This window comes from Mus musculus, chromosome 2 (genome assembly GCF_000001635.26).
Source record: "Mus musculus strain C57BL/6J chromosome 2, GRCm38.p6 C57BL/6J".
Classification (NCBI taxonomy): Eukaryota; Metazoa; Chordata; class Mammalia; order Rodentia; family Muridae; genus Mus; species Mus musculus.
The window spans coordinates 103,609,168-103,626,913 of NC_000068.7; the positions used below are offsets into that span (position 1 = coordinate 103,609,168).

General features: G+C 43.2%; 1 protein-coding gene and 1 long non-coding RNA gene across 2 annotated transcripts in view, besides 1 other annotated feature; both read left to right on the plus strand.

Moving 5' to 3' along the window:
• Abtb2 (ankyrin repeat and BTB (POZ) domain containing 2) overlaps positions 1 to 17,746 on the plus strand; it is a 152,114-nt gene that overhangs the window by 42,858 nt on the left and 91,510 nt on the right. The gene's annotated exons all lie outside the window — the stretch shown is intronic.
• 8030431J09Rik overlaps positions 1 to 17,746 on the plus strand; it is a 72,653-nt gene that overhangs the window by 37,039 nt on the left and 17,868 nt on the right. Inside the window, exon 2 of the long non-coding RNA XR_866592.2 lies at positions 1 to 17,746. This exon is cut by the window's left edge and continues 12,380 nt beyond it; it is cut by the window's right edge and continues 17,868 nt beyond it. This is a non-coding gene — a long non-coding RNA (RIKEN cDNA 8030431J09 gene).
• Positions 14,819 to 17,746: part of an enhancer, noted in NCBI's record as "VISTA enhancer mm1312", that runs on past the window's edge. NCBI's record gives its function as "enhancer in: hindbrain (rhombencephalon)[4/5] | forebrain[3/5]" and the evidence as "EXISTENCE:transgenic organism evidence [ECO:0001131][PMID:17130149]".

Consider the following 17,746-nt stretch of genomic DNA (forward strand, 5'->3'; position numbering starts at 1 on the left):
CCTTAGTTCTATAAATAGCACCAAGGAGAGAAGAAATGCTAATGGTTCCAACTTAAGAAAGTGCCCTTTGGCTTCTGCTGGAGTTGACAGGAATGTAGAAAATTAAACACACCAGGAACAAATCTACCAGGGCCAGGAAGTTGATTTGAGATGTCTTATCAGGGGCTGATCTTAACTCTTCCCTGCCAGAGAGGTGCAAACAAGTGAGATGCAGATATGGCTGCTATTTAGGACCAGAACCTGAGTAGCCTATACCATAAACCAGGAATTTCCCTGCTGTCTTCCTGACTGGACCTTTGGGCATGTCACCAGAGTTTAATTGCCCACAAGAGTAAGGAGGCCATGGCTCTAAGGATGTAGGCTCCATGTATCAGCTGGTCACAAGGACATCATGCCTTTTCTGCTGTTCTGATATATTTCCCTAAACTCAGAATCACTCAAGGGCCCCAGGCTCAACAGCCAACTCAAATTGCCAAGAGAAACAGCAGGCTCAGGCCAACTCTTGGCTGCCTTTCTGCCTGTGATCTGAACCCTTCTGGCTTCTTAGCCTAGGGATGAGCGAGCCTTCCCATGCCAGAGTCCTTCACAGCAGGAACGCCTGCTCTCAGGTTTCCTAAAGAAAGCATTCCTCGATGGATCTGCACCTGCTAATTCTGGGTTTCAGAAAGGCAGGCAAGAGTTTAATTTTAGTAAAGAAGCCAGGGAAAGAATAAAACCCTGTCTCTATGTCATCTGAGAAGACTTAAATAAATCATAAACCCTATTAAAAGCTATTTTTGAAGGGGACAAAATGGCACAGAAAATGAACACACACACACGTTATACCCACACATACATGTACCTACACACACGTGTGTGTATATAGTTTGGCTCTATAGAAACATACGCTAGTAAATGCAATTGCACCAGCTTACTTAGCCACATTGTTTATACGGCCTTTGTTAAGAAAGGCATCCACACATTCGCTGATTAGATTTTTTTGATTGTTTTTTTTTTTTGATGTTGATACTGTCAAGTGACCACTTGGAAAATCTAGTTCTGATTCCCAAATCTTTGTCTATAATCACAGTTTCTGAAAACATAGTTTGTTCCTGCTCCCATTCTTTGTCAAGGACGTGCCTTTTGAGCAGCACTGAGTGCCAGGAAGAAGAGGTCTGTAGAGGGGCGCACAGGCTGCTCTCTGACCCAGGGAAGAAGCAGCCATGTCAGAGCCTTTCAGGGATGGGAGTCTGTTTTCAATACCAGCTTTGGAAAGGTTTGAAAACCCAGAAACACCACCTGGGCATTTCTAGTCTCCTCTTCCCTGTACCCCTTTACTGGCAAGGGCACAGGGGTTAAGTATAGTCTCCCACTCCGTGTCCCAGTAAATTGCATGAGTGGATATTTCAAGTTCACCCAACTAGAATGGAGTTTATGATTCACACTCCTTAAAACAATCATACAAGAGACAGAACAAAGGAAGGAAGATAAAAAAGGTGAAGGTAGTTACTGTACTTAACAAGTTGCCCCAGCTTAGAACCTCTTAAATTTTCTTTTTCTTTTTTTTATGGTGTTGGGAACCAAACCCCGGGGCCTTGCTCCTGTCAGGCAAATGCTTTGACACAGAACTACATCCCCAGTCTACTAACACTCCTCTCACTGGTTGTCTTTATTGAGTATCAAGACTGTTAGTTCATCCCCATCCACCCCACCCCCAATTTTTTTCCATAAGCATAGAAGATGAAAAAGCTACAAGGAGATGTATGAGTTCTTATTATGCCCAATTACACTTGGCAAGCCCAGGACAAAAATTAATGAGACCAGATTATTCTTCTGTATGAGATGCTGTCTTGCCCAGCCTATTTTAGCTCTTGCCATGCTGTAGATCGTCAAACAAATTAATAGCACAGTAATGGGTGCCTTTCAGGCTTCTCGTTTGTATTAATGAATTCTACTTCATCCGATAACCAGTGATTTATAGCACTGGAACTCATGACTTGGCTGTAAAAATTATCTTTTGTCATTCTTTCTGGGGTGGAGCAGCCAGCCTAACAAGCTAAATGGTAGGGTTTCATAATTGAATTCTAAAATGTGAAGCGCCTAGTATGAGAACATTTCATTCTGATCATGGCTTTGGAAATTGAAAGGCCTTCAGTGTGTCTCCCACTATCCAAGACTGAATGCCGTCTGATTTGGGTTTTCACGACTTGCGAAGGAAGAGTGTGACATGATTCTTAATGGAGGGTATTCATGCTGAGCTGGCATGGCAGCCTGCATGCAGCAGTCTGTAAAATAGCTCCTCCAAGAGAAAACAGTGTTATTTTAAGAACCATACGAGATGTGTTCCTCACCTTGGGATATTCCTGCCCTTCACCCTGATTCCATCATGTGCAGAGCTCTGATCATGTGTCATCAGCCATGCCACCTGCCTTATTTTATTCTTCATGGTGGCTCCATGAGATAGGGAGCCAACAGAATTCCCGTTATACAGGTACAGAACTGGAGCACAAAGAGGGTGCATATCTGATGGCCATTCCCAATGCCAGGATGAACCCCATCCCCCCCATGTTGTCTCCCATGGCATCTACCTCTCCAGGGTTTGTAGCTTTCATATTTCAAGTTCAAGGGCAATGCAGAATGGGAACCCCAGATGAACAAGCTTCAAATGTCCTTTGATATGAGGGCTCTGAGTATAATTCTTGTCAGTTTGAAGCTAGAAAAAGGAAAGCTGGTTAACACATGGCAAGGTCCATTTGCTTAAAAGGTATCATTCAGAATTCATTCGCTGGGTTAAAATGCTCATTGGGAGTGGTAAGGTGGCCTGCCTCAGATGTAGCAAGATGGGCTGGACTGGCCTGCAAAGCTATAGCCTTCACTGGCTTTCCTAACAACTTCCTTCATTGTTGCCCATGAGAAGTAAGCATACTGCAGGAGTCCTGAAGCAGGCCCTCCAAACAAGGTAATCGGATACCCTTGGAGATCTTGGCTTGAACATCAGAGAAATGTCTTGTTTAAATGATTTTTTAAAAAAACAAAAAACAAAAAAACATTAATTTAGGTTCATTTTCTCTGGTCCATGACCACCATGCATCGCTGTATCCAAGAAACCATCTGAAGACAGCTTATTTTTCATAAGCAACAGTCTGGAAATTTAATTGTTATGCCATTCCAACCTCCAGTCTAACCCCTGCCCAGTCCAGCCTTTTTTTTTTTTTTTAAGGACTTTGACTTTGGTTCTTTCAGTCCTTCCTATTTTACAGTCAACAGCCATTCCAGAAAAACATCTGTTAGAAAGATCCATCCCCTGTAGTGGGAATTAAGTACATATTTTAACTTCAGACACTCTTGCTTAATGTTTTCTACATTGCATAAAGCAGAGGATTAATGCAGAAGTCCCTGAAAAGCTCCTATGAAACCTTAAGCTGTCTCTTCAATCACTCAAGCATTCATGAACCAGAATTTTGAAAGAGGCCAAGGAAGTACCAAGGACAAAATTAAAACAGGGATCTCTATTAATGTAAGCATTCGTGCAGTTGCACATAGGAAGGACTAACCTCGTTTGCTTTGCTTTTTTCCAAGCCAGACACAGCCCCTTTTATCTTTCCCCAAATGAAAAGGGGAAATGACTTTTAAAAATAATTGGTTTAGAAAAATAGAAAATAAATGATCCACCCCTCATCTCACAGCACATACCCAATTTCTTTTCTGTAATTCTTATGCTAATTTAAAGGTAAAAATTCAGGAGTGACTTTTTATGCTGAGTGAAGTTATATATGTGACTGAGTTTGGGTGGTGGTTTGTAATGACTTGTGGGCACACATTTTGTGGTATGGTATGTTCTGGAGAAATTGGAGCCAATGGCCCTGGGTTCTGGTTCTGTTTTATGCTCTCCATGTGTAATGTTGAACATGAGTGTTAATGACTGTCTTAGTCAGTTGGTACTGCTGTAATAGAACACTGGAAATTGGATAATTTATGACAAACAGATTGATTTTTTCATAGTTAGGAGGCTAAGACATTCAAGATTTAAGGTGTCACAGATTTAGTTGTCTTCATAGGACAGAAGGCAAATGGGAGGCCTCTTAAATGGAGACCTTAACCACCTTGTGTGCTAGTCACCTCAAGACCACCCTCTCTTAATACTGTCATATATGCAACACCTGAAGATGGATAAAACAGCGTAGGACATAGCATAGAGTGCAAGGGATGCCATGAAAATGAATATATTGTCCATTCACTCACACCGTGAAGACCGCCTCACATTGTATGCGTTCATTCTGATACTCTAAAGCACTTGAGAAAATGTTAGCTGGGGTTTGGTTGACATGCTTCAAGCTCTAACCACTCAGAGACACATAATTGAAGATACTGGGAAGAACAAGCCTCAGTTAGCATGGCTAACGTGAGGCTAGGGACCTGTGAGGAAAAGCAGAATTGATTCATAAACTCATGGAACAAACAGCCACGCTCCAGGCAGGAGCCAGGAAGTGGGGATGTAAAATGAATGTGTGCATAAAGGACCAAGATGAAATCCACATTCCTGAGTGAACTGTGTTTTGAAGATGGTTTACAAGCTGTGATGTCTGTCCATATGTGTTAGTGGATGTGTGTGGTAATGTACCTGCCTCCTATGCACAAGGGCCTGTGCTCATCTCTAGTATGTAAGGCAGTAGGTAAATATTGATGGCAAGGGCCTGGTGGCTAGTGAGGCTTAGTTCTCTAGAGTCTTTGAATTGGCCCTTTTATGTTTATTTACTCTATTTTACCATACCTGAAACCTCCCTGTTTTCTCTGTAGGGTATTGGTGTTCTAAGGCATTCTCAAGTGCTATCTCTCCAGGCGCAGGTAGAGTCAGGACACTCCTTATTTCCATTTCCTCATCTTTCTCTATTTTACTATTTTTGGATATAAGCATTTCCTTTGAAGCACACTGCTTCAGATTGTGCCACCTGCTGTCCTTCCTTGTTCCAGTCACATGCAGATTTTAGTTTCCAATGCTTGCATCTTTTCATGAAGATACTGACTGGTCCTCCCACCTTGCCTCTCCCACCATCACAACTCCTCCCTTGTTATTCAACATCAGGATCCATAGTATTCCCGAGCCTCGTGGCACCTTGGCCTGTGGCTGACATTGGTTCCCTGCTCTCATGTCTTCCCTGGACTGTGTCGTGACTGTCTGTGGAATAGCCTAAAGCTCCCCTCCCCCTAACCGCCACTCCACAGCTCTCCAGCTCACTTCTTTTGGTCCTGACACTTTTAAGTGTTTTGCCATTCAAGAAGCCCTCCTCATTTCCTTCTTGCTTCTCTCCTCATTTAAGAGATCTCAGCCCATCGTTTGCCCTGACTTTCCACTACATTCCTTTCTTGAAAATCCTAAACCCAGTTTATCCCAATTCTGCTGGTCTTTTGCTGACACTTCCACACCTCAGCATGACTGGAGAGGAGCATTCACACAGCCTGATTGGAATCACTTAGCATGAGTGCCGTAGATGGAATATTTGTGGTCCCCTAAGAGTCGTGGTTTGAATCTTGCTTTCATTCCAGTGTGAAGGTATTGAGAGGTGGGACTTTCAGACAGAAATTTGGCCATAAATATGGAGTCCTTGGGGCCATGATGCCCTTATAAAAGAGACTCCCTGGGAATACAAGAGGGAGTTCTCACCAGACCCCAATCAATTGGCATTGTAATTCAAGCCTCCAGCCTCCAGAATTGCTAGACATAAATTTGTTATTTATAAACTGCTCGGTCTTTATTATATGATGACCCTTTTGATAGTAGCCTGGGATCACACATTGCCCCGTTCCTTTCTGTTTTGCTCAACAGTTCTGCTCATTCCGTAGCTAGTTGGCTTGTTTTCCTTCACTTCCTTCTCTTTCTGAGGCCTTAACCACCCATCATGCCCTTTGTTTTCAACCTCTGACCTGTTTTATACATCACAGAGGAAAAAGTCATCCGAAGGATATCTCCTTGGGTTTCCTTAGTGAATTGAAAGACCTTGCACTGCTTTCCTTGTGTTCTGCGTCCCTCCAGAGGAACACCTGTTCCAACCTCTATCTGTGGTCAGCCTCACTGGTGGGACTCCACCTCTAGCCTGTGGGAGGTCACTGTTCCTCTTTTCCTCTCATCTCTGACTGTTCTGCTGTCTGATGTAAGTAGCACCCGAAATTCTTCCCAGTCAACCTCATGCCCACCCTGCCCTCACATCTCGGTGTGCCGGCTCACAGGGAAGCCCAGGGAAAGCATGGTTAGAAGTTAGTGGCATCATTGTCTCATTACCCTTCATAGCTAAATCTAATCATCGAGATCGTGCCCTCAATATTACACTGATATCACTCTTGTGGAGGTGCAAGCTGAGAAGGTTTCTTTCTTGTCTGAGATGCTTGGGATCAGAAGTATGCAGATTCCTTGCAAATTTTGGAATATGTTGTGTATTCATAAGAACATATCTTAGAGAGGGGATCTGTGATGGTTTGAAAGAAAATGTCCCCCATAGGCTCATAGGGAATGACACTATTAGGAGGTAGCCTTGCTGGAGTAGGTGTGGCTTTGTTGGAGGATGTGTGTCTCAGTCTCTTCGTATTGCCTATGGATAAGTCGTAGAACTCTCATCTTCTCCAGCACCACGTCTGCCTGTGTGCCACCATGTTTCCTTCTGTGATGATAGCGAACTAAACCTATACACTGTAAGCCAGCCCTAATTAAATGCTTTCCCTTATAAGAATTGCCATGGATATGCTGTCTCTTCACAGCAATAGAAACCCTAACTAAGATAGGAGCCGAGCCTAAATATGAAACCCATTTATGTCTCTTAGACTCATAGCCTGAAGGCATTTCTGAACACATTTCTCAAGTCTGCACTTTGACTGCCATCTGTCTCATGACACTGCATGTGGGACTTTACATGTTGACACTCAAACTTGGATTTTGGAGGATCTCAGGTTTCTGTTTTGGGATTTAGGCTGTTCAGTTTGCATCAGCAAATTCAGTGCTATCCAATTCTAGTCCTTTCTCAGTTCATTTTACTTGACCTCCCCCCCCCCCCAAAAAAAACAACAACAAACAAACAGTATTTCTTTTTCTTTTGACATTTAGTTTTACATAATTTCAGATGTAGAGAAAGTTGCAAAAGTAGAAAAAGGACAAGGAATTTCTATGTGTCCTTCCTACAGAGTCCCAAGTGTTAGTCTAACCCCCTTGCCCTACTTCTCTCGCTCCATGTGGGCCCACGCCTGTACATGCCTATCTGAACTTTGTGAGGTGTCTCCTCCCCCTCAGTCCTCTTTGTAAGGTCTTCCTTCTCTCCTAAGGGCTAGTGGACCCCTCCTGGCAGGTTGACTCCCTGAGGGTCCTCTTCTTTGCCTAGGTCCAGCCCAGGGTGATTTTCTCAGTTCTGGGACTCCAGTGTCACAGGCCCAAGGCGCTCACATGCTGGGATTGCTTCCTTGCTCCTCTCTCAGTGTTCCTTCCCTCTGTCCCCATGTCTGTAAACAGCACATTAACCTACACTGCCACACACCTAGCCCTTGCCCTCACCCTTCTCTCCTCCACCCACACCTGATCAAAGCCTGCCAGGAGACCCTGTCCTCAGAAACTCCACTGTCTCCCCTGCTGTGTGCTGGTCTAAGGCACTCACTGTCCTCGCTCCTCTGCTGCTTCCTAACCTGTATTCCTGCTCCAGCTCTATGGTTCGCTGGACACTGGAACCAGGTGCTTTTTGTTTTGCTTTGGGCTGTAAGTTCTACCATACTCCCCTAGCCAAAGAACTCCTGTCTCACTTAGCATAAAATTCCAACTCTTTGTGATCTGACCTCTGCTTTCCTAGGGATGCACTCTTACTGTAACTTCCCATCAGCCCATGGCAGCCACCTCCTCTTAGTACAGGAGCACCTTTACCACCACCTCCACCTCCAAACCTGTTCTCTTTCCTTGTATTTCTTCCTTGTTCATTTTCCCCCTACTAACAACAACTACTTTATGGGGCACATGGATGTGTGACTCACTCACTCTCTCTCTCTCTCTCTCTCTCTCTCTCTCTCTCTCTCTCTCTCTCTCTCTGTGTGTGTGTGTGTGTGTGTGTGTGTGTGTGTGTGTGTGTGTGTTTCTATTTGCTTATAGTAAGACTCTTTTAGGGAGTGTGTGTATGTGTTTCTATTTGCTTATAGTAAGACTCTTTTAGGGAGGACTTTTGTTTTGAATCGTATGTCCCAGCATTATAAGAAGTACTCTTTGGGCTGGTGAGATGGCTCAGTGGGTAAGAGCACCCGACTGCTCTTCTGAAGGTCTGGAGTTCAAATCCCAGCAACCACATGGTGGCTCACAACCATCCGTAACGAGATCTGACTCCCTCTTCTGGAGTGTCTGAAGACAGCTACAGTGTACTTACATATAACCAATAAATAAATCTTTAAAAAAAAAAAAAAAAAAAAAGTACTCTTTAAGGACTTGTTGATTAGACAGGCTAGTGAGGAAAGGCAAAATGACTGACTTCTGCCCAGAGTAGAAACCAGAGGTCCTGGGTGTGGGGAGTTGGGGTAATGTCTTCATAGACTCTAACTCAAAGTTTCCAAGGGCTATTTGGATGTTTAACCAATTTGCAAAGGGGGGGGGGGGTTGTCTTTGTGCCACAAAACATATAGCTCTAAAGCTGTTCCAGTTTCCAAGTGAGTCCATGCTAAATGATTCTCAATCCTACCAACAGCACTGTGGCTTCTTTTCCTTCCTTTGTTAATGAGGAGGGAGGAGTTACAGAAGGAGGGAAGGAATGTAGCCTGGGATGCAGCAGGCTCAGGCCAGGGTCAAGAGCGGAATGAAGAGCGGAATGAAATATGTATCTCTTTAGGTTTGATCAATAGATCCAGATAGTATATTGAGTCAGCCTAGGGCTGGGTCAAAGAAGTATATGGGTATGCTTTAGACATGCAAATCAATTGAGTTCTGATTCCTCATATACTCATTTAAATGGCACTTTTGTGTCATTAGTGTAGGCTATTGTACAAGCTTTGAACAAGCAAGAACTCTATTAACCATAAAAACAGACTTTGCTTTTGGGACTGTTTTGCTCAACCAAAATCAGCCCATTTGTGTTAGTAATAAAAATACTTAAAACAACAACCAAAAAAAAAAAACAAAACAAAACAAACCACACAAGTGCGATCAATTCCCAGAAGAACCAAGCCACATATAGCCCCATCTCTGCCCAACTGTGTGATATTCCAGATTTGAGCTGTCCTGGCTGACCATGTAGGTGCTCTACTGACAGGGCCTCCAGGCTGGGAACATGTTTACCCCAGTGTGAGGCTGGCCAGGATGCAGAGCTGGTCCACATGGGATGAAGACATCAAAGCTGATTCTGAACCAATTAGAAGAAGATACCATTGTCCTCTAATTCCCAAAGTTCTTAGGCTGTTACCAACACTTATCATGTTTCCTTGGGGATGGCTGTGGCATTGCCTCAGATCTAAAGCTCATTGATATGCACACATAATGACTGGACTCCAGTCTCTCTGACACTTAGAGCCAGGGAAGCTTGGGAACCACTGACTGCATTTCCACTCAGCAAAAGGACCTTTTCAGGATTTGCACAGTGGCTGTAAATGCTATTTTTTTCCCTCAGTTGGTCTTAAATGACTGTTAGTCTCTTGTGTCTTAGAAAAAAGAATGTGAACACTTTATTGGGAAAAAAATTTATAACAGTTTCCATTTATAGTACTTCAGAGAGTGAGCATGGGAAATAGCTTAAGATGGTAATTTTAGCTATTAGTCCTGGCTGAGGAATTCCCAGAGACACTTATCTGTCTGTGTTCAGTCACATTTTTCTGCCCTCCCCAGCACCTACTTCTATCGTTCCATGATATTTCTTCATCCAATGTTGTTCCTAAAGTCCACCTGCCCTTGATGTGTGAAGACAATTGTCACAGTTGCCATCTGAGGGTGATGAGATTTTCTTTATAACCTCCCAGGTTTTGCTTCTTCCCCTATCAGATAGAAGAATCCCATTTGTAAATTTTAAAAAGTCTTTTCCTAGCCGGGCGTGGTGGCGCACGCCTTTAATCCCAGCACTCGGGAGGCAGAGGCAGGCGGATTTCTGAGTTCGAGGCCAGCCTGGTCTACAAAGTGAGCTCCAGGACAGCCAGGGCTATACAGAGAAACCCTGTCTCGAAAAACCAAAAAACCCAAAAAAAAAAAAAAAAAAAAAAAAAAAAGTCTTTTCCTGAAGTAAAGTGAACTGGCATAGTCTGAAGGAATTAGATGTCATCTTGGCAGCAGACATATTTGCCTTCACTGCTCTGTGGCAAGGGAACCGATAGCTCTAGCTGCCATCTTGAAAATGCAAATTATTCATGGAATTGTGAGAGGAAGGATCACCTTCCTCTTGAGTGGGGATCCAGCCCCAGTCTGGAAGGACACATGTCCTCACTCATTGTCTTCCTCTCCTCAAGCATTGGCTGACTGAAGTTTAAGTGCCACTAAGTTTCTCTTAATACTTCTCTTTAATGGTTTTTAAACTCCATTCTTGTTCTTAGCAATATCATCCCTAAAGTTATGAGCTTGTGGACTTGTTATATCTTTATTACTATTTAAAACACACAGATGTTAATCTAAATACTTCTAAGTTTCCAGCACTATACAGAGTCATATTTCTTCAGTAATTTCATGCAAGTGCTTTTACAAAAACAATAAATTTAAAATAACTTTGAAAGAATAAGGTCTTCATTTAGTATAATCACAGACTATCAACCCCATTCAGATTCCAGAAGTGCAGGAATATGCAGGAGTCTCTTGGGGTAATAGCACACTTAGAAGCACTTTTGAAGTTAGAACTAAATAAAGGCCAGAATGGAATTGTTAGAATACTTATACTGAGGCTGGAGAGCTGGCTCATTGACTAAGAGCGCTAGCTGCTCTTCCAGATGATTCAGATTCTATGTCCAGTGCTCACAGTCTCTAGCTCCAGTTCCAGGGGATCAGACACTGTCTTCTGGCCCCCAAAACACCCACATACATAAAATAAACTTTAAGAAGAACATTCATATTACTTAAGATGTTTGGATGAGATGGAAGATTTGTTTTCTGGTAGTGCAGGAGGTGGAACCCAGAGCTGTGTGCATGCTAGACGGACACTCTGCTGCTGAGCTAGAGGTTTGTTGAGTTCAGTAATCTGTCTTCCACTTCCACTGTTCTACTAAATGTGCTTGGTTCTCTCTTGTTCTCACCCTTTTTAAAATGCAAGTAAATTTAATAGCCAACACTTTAGCCCAGATATCTTTGATGGTACCTTTTATAACCTGCTACCTCAAGCAGAGACTAGAATCTCGCCTTGCCAATTGGTATAAGTGTATGAGCCTAATCCTATCTTTAGGGCTGTATTAAACATGACTTCCTTATGTCTCTATTGATTTTTGTGATAATATTCTCACTATAAAACATCAAAACAACAATGGGAGAGAAAATATGAGCCTACTACCAGAGCAGCACCCAAATTTTAGCAGTATTTGACCTTCCTATCTTTAAAATAAAAATTTAAGATTATAATAATTAAAAAAATAAGCATGATCTAAAATTTAGCAGTGTGGACCAGTGAAGGAGGAACCTCAGTGGTGTCCAGCATCCCTACACTGTAGTGAAGCAGCTATCCAGAGCTCCACCTTACAGATCTCAACCTCTGACTATTAATGGATAATGACTCCCCTCCACCTTGTCCTGATAGCCAGGGTTCTGCTCTTTGATACTTTGTGTTTTACTACTTTGGACACCTAATAGAAGTGGACTTATGTAGAACCTGTCTTCTATGCCTGGCGGATGTTACTTGGCATAATGACCTCAAGGTTCGTTATTATGTTGTGTTGTTATGTTCAAGTTCTGTAATAGCATGTGACAAGCGTTCCTTCCTTTCTGTAGCCGCGCTGTGTTGCGTTGAGTGTGCAGACCATTCTGCTGTGCTTGCACTCGTGAACGTTTGGATTACTTCTACCCCTTGGCTATAGCAAATAATCCTATACATGGGTATCCAATACCTGTGCTTTCAGGTTTTGGATATGTACCCAGTGGGTTTGCTAAGTCCTAGAGTGTTTATATCTTGAATGTTTTAAGGATTTGCCATTCTGTTTCTCAGGCAGTTGTTTCCAGTCCCAGTAAGTCACCAGTGTTCCCACATCCCTTTCAACATTTTAGTTTCTCTTTGGTTTGCTTATAGTAGCCATCCTGATTGTTTGCTGTGATAGCTCGCTGAATATCCTATAGAATCTTATATTGATGATTTTGACCTATGATGACACATGTTTATTTTAAGTTGAAATATAATAAATTAACAAATACAAGGGTTACACCTAATCCACTGATAATCCTGGCTTAGCATAGTGCACTAAGTGTCTCAGTTGTTCAGCTTTGTGGTTGCATGGCTGCCCGGGGAGCTATGTATAGCTGACACTGTATAGTATCATAAGGCAGCTAGCCTGGGGCTGGGGAACACAAAAGAGGTATCTGTGAATATGTATTGCTTTGCTCTGTTGTGAACTCCAAGAACCGGTAAATGAGCTGTTGTAAGTCAAAGACCGCCTGAGTTAGCGGAGAAAGGTGAAGGTCACCCACGTCCTTAGTTCTTAATCTTTCACTCGTTCTAGGAAATTGACACAAGACAGACAAGAAAAATCATTTAAATGTTGTTTCATGTGACCCTGGGGACCTTCATAATGGAGTGAAAACTCAAAAGCAAAGTATAAAGCTTCTATACCATTTGGATAGAAGTTGGGTAGAAATGGTGAGCCCTCTGATCTGGGTGAGGGGCAGACAGTTGTAGGAAAGGAAGAGACTGGAAGGACATGAAGCTGGGAGGAGGAGGAGGAGGTGGGGGCTATGTTAGAAGGGTTGTTTTATTTATATGGCCCCATTGCACACCAACTCACAGTCCCTGGTGGCAAGAATTGCTTTTTCTCATGGGTGCCAGAGAGGTAGCTTCCTCATGGAAGTGTTTGCAGCTTGGGGCAGGAGAGCAAGGGCAGTTCTGAGTTCTTTCGACACCTGGCCTTTACAAGCTCCTTCAGCTTGCATTGGTCCACCTGCCACATTAAGCACATTTTAGGAGAGTGTGCTGATTCCTTCCTTTCCTGTATAGCACATGCTTTTAAAATACAGACACATCTTGTCCTGTGTGCCTTTTTTTTTTCCTTTTTAGTAGTAAAATGGCCTTTCTCCACGGTTTCATTTTATAAAAGGCTGATAGATATTGTAACTTTCACAGATATTGTAACTCTTAGAAGGAACAATAAGATAGGTTGTAGCAGAAGATTAGGTTGGTGGGTGTTTTTTGTTTTTTGTTTTTGTTTGCTTACTGGGTTAAGACCTGGTACTTTTTAACCACTTGTATCTTGGCTCCATTTGGGATTATTTTTAAACTCTTCTTGTTTTGATAATGAGGAATTTGTATCACCTCAGTAATTTTTTTTTCTAATTTCCTTTTTCTCTCTCTGAGTTTACAAAGACAAAAACAACCATTAACATCCAGCTGCTCATTTGATGGTCCTTTTTAGATATATTTAGTGTTAACTTGTCTAACAAGGAAAGGACATTCTAAGATGTTCATGGCAGCAGAGAGATCATCTGGGATACAGAATCAGCGTCCAGTGTATCGTTCGAAGGATTAATTCCCTGCAGTTGGGGAGTGCCTTCAGGGGTGGGCCATTTATCTCAGTTTATTCTGAGGAAGCTGTTCCATGTCAAATAATTGGGATTAGTGTAAGACTGGAAATAGTCTATAAGTATGGGGTCTATAGTCAACTCTAAGCACCACCTGGAAGCTCCTTGGATTTAAATTTTAAAATGGGGCAGGAGAACTCTTCTGTTCTGTTGCAACCCATCTCCCCAACTCCTGCACTAAGGGAGTGGTTTCTGCCACCACACAGAAGCCTGGGTGTAATGAGAAGGGCTTTAGAAATGCGGCAGAGGGTCATTCTTCATTGTCATCTCCCTGTGGGCTTATGAGTGCCTCAACCACCTCCTCCCCCTCGCTGAAAACATGACCATGAAGACTAATGAGGCACTGGAAGAGCGGCATACTGACTGGGCTCTGTTTGTCCGTCTGATGCAGTGTTTTCAGGCCTGACTTAAAATATTCAGAAAACATGGGAGGAACACCACTATTGCAAATCTTCTATTATTCTTGCACTGAAGAAAATCTTGAAGAGTGTCTCTATCTCTGATTTATTCTCCTTAAGTAAAGGGGTATCTTCAGGTATTAGAGTTGATACTGGTGGAGAGGCTGAAAAATAGATAATAAAACAGTACCAAAATGAAAGTGACTCTAGTCTAGATGATGACTAGACATGATAAAATAAATTTTGTCATTTGTTTGAAAATTGTAATAATATAATGTTAGGAAAAATGAATTGAAGTATTTGTACATAAAGTGTTTGGAAGTTTATAAAAGACTTCTAATGGACCTGGAGTTCCATATACCACCCTTGACTCCATTGTTTCTTCATTTTGTTCAAGCTCTGTCTTCTTTATGCTTACTCATTCCATTTTGAGCACTTCTGCAGGACATATTTTAGGTGATAGCGATGAACTAATGAACAAGGGGCCCTCTGTAGAGTGCAGATTTGTCTTCTCTTCTAGGGAAACCGGGGACAAAGAAAGGATAGCAAGATGTTTCATAGAAGGGAAGGAAACATGGAAGTAAGAAATGATGTATAAAGACCTCTCTAAGGAAGGGACGTTTGAGCCAAGAGCTGCATAAGTAGAGGAAGCAGCCATGCCAACATGGAAGGAGGAAGATTACAGGTGGAGCCAGCTGCTGTGAGAAAATGGTTTGAAGAGAGGTGAGGGAGATAACCTGATGCTCACATGGCGGGCTCTGGAAAGCTGCAGTTGTAAGAGATTCTGTGGGACAGATTTGTGAGTTCACTCATATTGCAAGCGATGGAAAGGATCTCCATGTCAGGTAGTGCTTTGGAGCTCTGGCTTGCAAAGAGAAGCTGGGTAGATTGTATAGAAAGCTGTCTCCAGAAAATTTTAGGAAAGAACTCCACTGGTTGATGAGGATCCGTTGATCATTGCTAGTTAACAAATCTCCTCACCTCCATTGTATTGCTGCATACATTTTTAAAAATTGCCTTTTGTTAAAACCGGATGATATGAATACACACCACACTTATCAGAAGACAGATCAATTTCATCATCACTCCAAAAAGCTCCCTCTAAGCTTTCTAGTCATGCTCTTCCCAACCCCTGGTAACCATGGGTCTGTCTCCATCATGACAGATCTGCCTTTTGGAAATATCATATAAATGGAATTAAGCTACATTTAAGGTTTTGAGCTTTCTCTCAGAATAATGTCTTTGAATATAGTTTTTGGCCTCCAAGGGGACATGGAGAGAATAAGGGTTAAAAGGCTTTTGTTTTGCTGGAAGAGAGTAGAAAGGGATAAATAGTGTCCAAATGGTGAGGGATGGGGAGAACCAAGAACAGGCAGAGAGGGTCTAGAAGCAGGCCCTGGAAGGAGCATGTGTGTGTGAAGCAGGGTGAGGCCCTGATAGTATTTTCTGCCTTAAGTGTGCAGCATAAATCTCCTTTATTTTTCTTCCAAGAAACCTTCAGTGCAGTAGGTTGTGATGTTGAATTTATTTGGAAGGTGTGTTGATTTTGCTCCAAGGAGCATGAAGGGTAGATACAGAAGCTACCAGTGGACCCAGGTACAAAAGCAAACTGCATGGAGATACCTTTTAGCTTAGCAGCAAAAGAAACAATAGCATAAGAGGAGCCTAGATGCCTCCCAGGGCTGGAGCTTAGGACCCAGCCAAGCAACAAGAGGTACAGGACCCATGAGATAAAGTCCAGCCCTGTGCCAAGATAAAGCAGAGAGCTCCACTGAGCTCTCTGAAAGAAAGGGAGGAATTCCTGGAAGAAAGGGAGGAATCCCTGCAAGTCTGGCATCTTGTGCACGTGTGACAGCATCAAAGGGCAAGGCAGTAAGCCTTTATCTATCAATTGTCACCAGCTTCCCTATGACAAAAATGTGCAGAATAGCTCTGTAAGCTCAGAGCCTGGTGTGGTCTTTTCATAATGACTGCCCATTCCTGCATCTTCACTAGTAAAAGACCTGCAGTATAATGGAAACGGGGGAAAGGAAGAGCCACCTTGCATTCCTGCCAGCAAGGCTACATGACCATGTTGCACTGTCACAGAAGCAAAGCACACACTGGGTCCTGCTGCATAATGATGAATCCCCAGAGTCCCCAGATAGTGATCGATAGTGACGCCCAGCTCAGGATCTCGAATAATGAGCTACTCAGTCCTGCTAGAGTCACCAGCCAGCCTCTGAGAAAGCTCCCCTCCCCCACTGTCCACTCATACAACAGACACTCCCCTCCCCAACCTCCCCCTCAGTTGGATTTCACTTTGATTGGCAGAGGCCCTGTTATTTCCGCCTGGATTGCCTGACAACCCCCCTCCTCCTGGTCTAATTATGCTGGGTCTATTCTTGGTCCACTATGACCCCAGGAAGGCTTTATCAGATTGTCCAACTGACCGTGACCAGATCTCCAGCACCTGCCTCCCTTGCTGATTGAGAGTGGAAGGTGTTTATACACAGAGAACTGGTATCTGATTGACTGGCCTAGGTCCTGGGCTGAGGACTACCCGTCTGAGTGTCAGTGATGAAAAATGGAGTGTGCCTCTCCACCGAGCCTCATTAACACCCCTCTGGGTCCAGACAGTATCAAGTGGGGTGTGCACAAACACAGAGCCTGCTGCCATTGTTCAGGACCTCTGGGGACAGGCTTTCAGCTGCAGCAGCGTGGCCTGGGTCCTTCACACCATTTCATTGTCCTCCCTCTGCTCTCTCCACCTTTGTTGTTTATTACCCATGACGCTTTCCAAGTTGCTTCTTTCTGAGTGGGACTTTACCTGTTCTCCACCCTCACATTTCCTCCCATTGCTAGTTTACACGGAAGCAAATCAATAATTACTGTCTGGGCGTGGCTTACAAATATCTTTCCCATTCCATTTCTGAATAGAATCTTTGGTACTGCCTACCTTTTCTGGGTACCTAATGGTGATTCTGGTTATCTATGCAAGTGTTCTATAAGGCAGCTCAGGTGCTGGAGCCAATCTCCTAGTCAGTGTGTCAAATGGCTGATTTTGATAGGAGTATTAAATCATCCATGCTCTTACAGGCTCTGTTTAGGTCCCTTATTAATTGGTCACTAGTGTCCTGAGATGCTAAGAGTCTCCCAAAAGCTGAGCAATGCTCTCCTAGATAGTGGCAGTGTCCCAGGTTTTGTTGTTTTTTGTTTGTTAGTTTAACCTCAGCATTGATGAGCTGAACCCAGATGTCCTTTCTGTCTAAGAAGTTGTAGCTTAGGTCTGACATCTCAGAACATGGACTCTGTTCTGAAGCATCAGTGTTAGCTAGGAGTTTGTTGGAAGTACAGACCCTTAACCCCTGCCTCACTCTCCATAGCAGAACCTACACGGAGACAACAGCACATGGGTTCAAGTGTGTGGTGCTGTTTGAGAGGGTCTGTCAGACTGTAAATCCAGGCAAGAAAGGTCCTTGTAGAATTACTAAGAAGTAGAACTTAACCAGCTTATTTGAACAGACCTGGCCAGTGAAGGGTTCTCCCTCCTGGCTTCTGAAGGGACTTAGAGACAAAGAAACTAGTTGGTAATATGGCTGAGCAGGAACCAAGTGTGATCTCCAGCCTTTGGGCTATCTTTCCCAACAGCTGCTCCTCATTTTTGAAGATTTTTTTTTTCCTGTTGAAAACTACC